Raw genomic sequence first — 5475 nt, forward strand, 5'->3', positions numbered from 1 at the left:
GCTCTGATACCAACTTGTCACGACCCAAAATCCCTCCGAAAGAGTCGTGATGGCACCTAGTCTCGAAACTAGGTAAACCTAACATTTACATAAATAACATTAACATTTACTATCTTTAAATTAAATAACTCTCGATAAATCATAATTCCGTAAAACTGGTGGTACAAGTCATAAGCCTTTCTAAGAGTAGTTATACAAAATAAATACAACACTGTTCCAGAACGAGAAGGAATCAATGGAACGTAACTACAAACGAAGGTGACCTCGAGGCCTGCGAAAGCAATAACAGGTTACCGTGAATCTCCACCGCTATGACCCGCACAACTACTATCAATCAATACCTGGATCTGTACACAAAAATGTACAGAAGTGTAGTATGAGCAAATCACGGCAGTGCCCAGTAAGTATCAAGACTAACCTCGGTGGGGTAGTGACGAGGAACAGTTAAGACACCTACTGGTCAAATAAAATGAACAGGATATGATAATAAAATGTCGAGATAAAGATAACGAGGTAATACCAATAGCGAAGAGAAATAAAAATACAAGCAGTAGGAACAGTAAAGAGAGAACACGGGTAGTAAAGAACGATCACCAAATAAACCAGATAACCAAGTAAAACACATAACCAAGTGATTCAACACTGACATAACAAGAACAGAGACAAGTACAAACAAATTCAAATAAAGAAGGCAATGATAACTCAATTAATCACATCATGTTTAGTACACAATTCTGACCATCTCAACCCTCGATTCCTTATATCATAATCTCAACTTCCAAGCCTTCGACGCATATGGTACCTTGTTCCCCCGTATTTTCCCATCTCACTTTTTGACAATGAAATCCACATGCTATATGATACCTAATGTCCGTACAATGCACTCAATATGTCTAAGAAGTCCCATTTACCTAATATAAGTAAAATTACAATTTCTAAACTAATTAGGAAAAACCAACGAGAAAAGATAAAGTTATTTCTTTTGAAATCATTTGAGTAAAGAAAGTACCCTTTTTAAATTTAAAATACAACATCGAATGGATTATTACCTTTAACAAGAGATGTCACGACCCTAAACCCGGACCTGATCGTGATGACGCCTCTCGTGAAGACAAGGCCAACCGACACATTCCCATTTCAATTTTAAGCAATTAAAATAATAAGTATTAAGTCTTAAACATGATAAATTCCAAAATAAGTAGCAAACAGTACAATTTGCGGAAAAACAAACCCAACACAGCCCGGTACCGGGGTGTCACCAGTCATGAGCATCTATCAATTTAATACAAGTCTGAAAAGTCTACAAAGCTACTACAGAATCACTAATAAGGGAAAGGAAATGAGATAAAGCGGAGCACGAAGCTGCGAACACCGAGCAACTACCTCTTGGACTCCGAAATCTGCCGGGAGCTCTCAACCCTCACAAGCAGGATTAGCAATGCCTGAATCACACACGGGGTGCAGAGAGTAAAGTGAGTACTCCAACTTAGTGAGTAATAATCATAAATAAAGACTGAGAAATATGAAATCACGTATGGCAAATGATAGGCTATAATGAATTAGTAAAGCTAGTAAAAACAGTGAATCAAGGAAGATATGTAAAGTCATTTTAGTTCAGTTTAAACTTTATGAAATGTCTTTTTAACAATTAAGCAGTGAAATGACAGGCGACTAGGAAAGATAAACACATAAAGGATCGCCCCTCGGACAATATCATAGAACAACAACAGCCCCTCGGGCTATATCTCACATCACAATGAGTACCCACGCTCACTGAGGGTGTGCATACTCCTGGAGGGGCCCCTTAGGCCCAAGCGCAATATCAAGCCATCTAGTGTCATCATCACTAGGCCCTCAGTCTCATATCAACACGCCACATTGTGGCATACATATCTCAGGCCATCGGCCTTATAATCATAATCAGTGTTTCCTCACAACATAGGCCCTCGGCCTTACTTAGTCAAAGTCCTCACAAGCCACTTGGGCAATAGTAAAACATGATTCTCAGCCCAAAATATCATTTAAAAGATCATTTAAGTGTTAAAACAGAGTAAACATGGCTGAGTTATGAAAACAGAGGAATATAGCATGACTGAGTTCTAGTATAAAATCAAAACAGTGAGGAAATATCAATAAAAATCCCCTAAGGGTTCAAAGAGTTGGTACGAGGCCCAAATATGGTGTTCAGCCCAAAAACATGATGATAGGAAATAGATTTCAATCAAGTACGCGGTAAATAGTCATTCAGGACAGACTAAATCGCGATCCCTAATAGTGCACGACCACACGCTCGTCATCAAGCGTGTGCATCACCTCAATATAGCACAACAATGTGCAATCTGGGGTTTCATACCCTCAGGATATCATTTACAATCATTACTCACCTAAATCCGATCCAAACTCTAGCCCGCGATGCCTTTGCCCCTCGAATCGGCCTCCACTCGTGTCGAATCTATCCAAAATTAGAACCACGACGTCAAAATATGCTAAGGGAACGAAGCCCAAGCGAAAATAATCAATTTACAACTCAAATCCCAAAATTACCAAAACCCGACCCCCGGGCCCGTGTCTCGGATTCCGGTAAAAATTACATCAATGGATTCTTTATCACTCCCCGAGTTCATTCATACCAAAAGTATCAAAATCCAACCACAAATGACCCCTAAAATCCCAAATTCTAGGTCTCCAATTTCAAGCCCTAGTTCTTCCATTTTAGGCTTAATTTCCATGATTAATTAGGTAAATTTCATATTAGAATCGAGTTTTAAGTCCATGATTCTTACCTCCAAGTGATTCCCCTTGAATCCCTCTTCAATCCTCTTATAAAAGCTCCAAAAATGCTCAAAAATAGTGGAAATAAACCCCAAAATCGCGGACAAGAAGACTATTTAAACATTCTGCCCAGGCCTGAAATCGTTCTTCGCGATCGCGGGACCCTCATTGCGATCGCGAAGCACAAATTCTCAGAACCCAATCTTTACCCTACGAGAACGCGTAATCTCTCATGCGAACACGATGCTCAGGCATCCTATACCTACATGATCACAGTCAGGGTACCGCGTTCGCGATGCACAAACCCAAGGTCTATCCCCAGGTCCACTTAACTCTACGCAAACGCGACCTTCACCACGCGTTCGCGAACAAGAACCTCGACGCATTACGGGATCGCGTCCCGAACTTCGCGAACGCGAATAACAACCTGGGCTGCCTCTACAAAAGCTCTACACGATCGTGAGACTCCCTACGCGATCGCGAAGAAGAAAACTCTACAACAGCTGAAGCTCAAAAATTTGCAACTTTTCCAAAGCATAAAGTGGTCCGATTGACCACCCGAGGCCCCCAGGACCTCAACCAAACATACTAACATATCTCATAACCTCATTCAAACTTATTCCAACCTTCGAACTGCTCAAAACAACATCAATACACCAAATTTGCATCGAATTCAAGCCTAAGAATTCAAAAATCTTCTAAATTACGCTTTTGATCAAAAACCCAACCAAACCACGTCTGAATGACCTAAAATATTTTGCACACACATCCCAAATGATACAACGGAACTACTGCAACTCTGGGAATTCCATTCCGACCCCTATATCAAAATCTCACCTATTAACCGGAAATCGCCACAAATTCAATTTCGCTATTTCAAGCCTAAATCTACTCCGGACCTCCGAAACTCATTCCGATCACGCTCATAAGTCCCAAATCACCTCCCGAAGCTATCCAAACCATCAGAACTCACATCCGAGCCCTCTAACACATAAGCTAACATCCGGTTGACTTTTCCAACTTACGCTTCCTTAAAAGAGACTAAGTGTCTCAAACCTTACCAAATCCTTTCCGAACCATCCAACATGATCATATATAGAACCGATATACAAAGCAATAAGAAGTAGAAATGGTGGAAACGGAGTGGTAAATCATGAGACGACTGGTCGGGTCATCATATCCTCCCCAACTTAAACAAACGTTCGTCCTCAAACGAGTCAAGAAACATACCTGAAGCCTCAAACAGGTGAGGATATCTGCTCTACATCTCCTGCTCGGTCTCCTAGGTATCCTCCTCCATGGGCCAACCTCTCCACTGCACTGCACTTTCACTAAAGCTATATCCTTTGACCTCAACTTTCGCACCTAAAGACCCAAAATAGCTGTTGGCTCCACTTCATAAGTCAAATCACCATCCAACTGAATCGTGCTGAAATCCAGAACATGAGACAGATCCATAATATACTTCCGGAGCATAAAAACATGAAATACCAGATGCACACTCGACAAGCTGGGTGGCAAATCAAGCTCATAAGCCACATTCCTTATCCTCCGAAGCACCTCAAAAGGCCCAATGAATCGAGGACTCAATTTACCCTTCTTCCCAAACCTCATAACACCCTTCATGGGCGAAACCTTCAATAGAAGCTTTTCACCAACCATGTAGGACATATCTCGAACCTTCCTGTCAGCATAACTCTTTTGTCTTGACTGCGCTGTACGAAGCCCCTCCTGAATTACCTTCACCTTTTCTAAAGCATCCTGCACCAAGTTTGTCCCCAATAGCCTAGCCTAACCCGACTCAAACCAACCAACTGGAGATCTACACCGCCTCCCATACAAAGCCTCATATGGATCCATCTGAATACTCTACTGGTAGCTATTGTTATAAGCAAACTCTGCAAGTGGTAGAAACTGATCCCATGACCCCCCAAAATCAATGACACAAGCACGCAACATGTCCTCCAATATCTCAATTGTGCGCTCGGATTGCCCGTCCGTCTAAGGATGAAAAGCTGTGCTCAACTCAACCTGAGTACCTAACTCTCGCTGCACAGACCTTCAAAACTGTGAGGTAAACTGAGTGCCCCTATCTGAGATGATGGAAACTGAGACACCATGCGAACGAACAATCTCCCGGATATAGATCTCTGCCAACCGCTCTGAAGAATAAGTAGTACACACAGGAATGAAGTGTGCGGACTTGGTTATCCGATCCACAATCACCTAAATAGCATCAAACTTCTTCAAAGTCCGTGGAAGTCCAACTACAAAGTACATGGTGATTCGCTCCCGCTTCCACTCTGGAATATCCATCCGCTGAAGCAAGCCACCCGGTCTCTGATGCTCATATTTCACCTGCTAACAATTGAGACACAGAGCTACAAATTCCACGATTTCTTTCTTCATTCTCCTCCACCAATAATGTTGCCTTAGATCCTGATACATCTTCTCGACACCCGGATGAATAGAATACCGCGAGCTATGGGCCTCCTCCAGAATCAACTCCCAAAGCCCATCCACATTGGGCATACAAATCTGGCCCTGCATCCTCAACACCCAATCATCACCACTAGTCACATCTCTGGCGTCATCGTGCTAAACTCTATCTTTAAGGACAAACAAATGTGGATCATCATACTGGCGCTCTCTAATGCGATCATATAAGGAAGACCGAGAGACCATACAAGCCAATACCTGACT

Source organism: Nicotiana sylvestris, chromosome 2 (assembly GCF_000393655.2).
Source record: "Nicotiana sylvestris chromosome 2, ASM39365v2, whole genome shotgun sequence".
NCBI classification, from domain to species: Eukaryota; Viridiplantae; Streptophyta; class Magnoliopsida; order Solanales; family Solanaceae; genus Nicotiana; species Nicotiana sylvestris.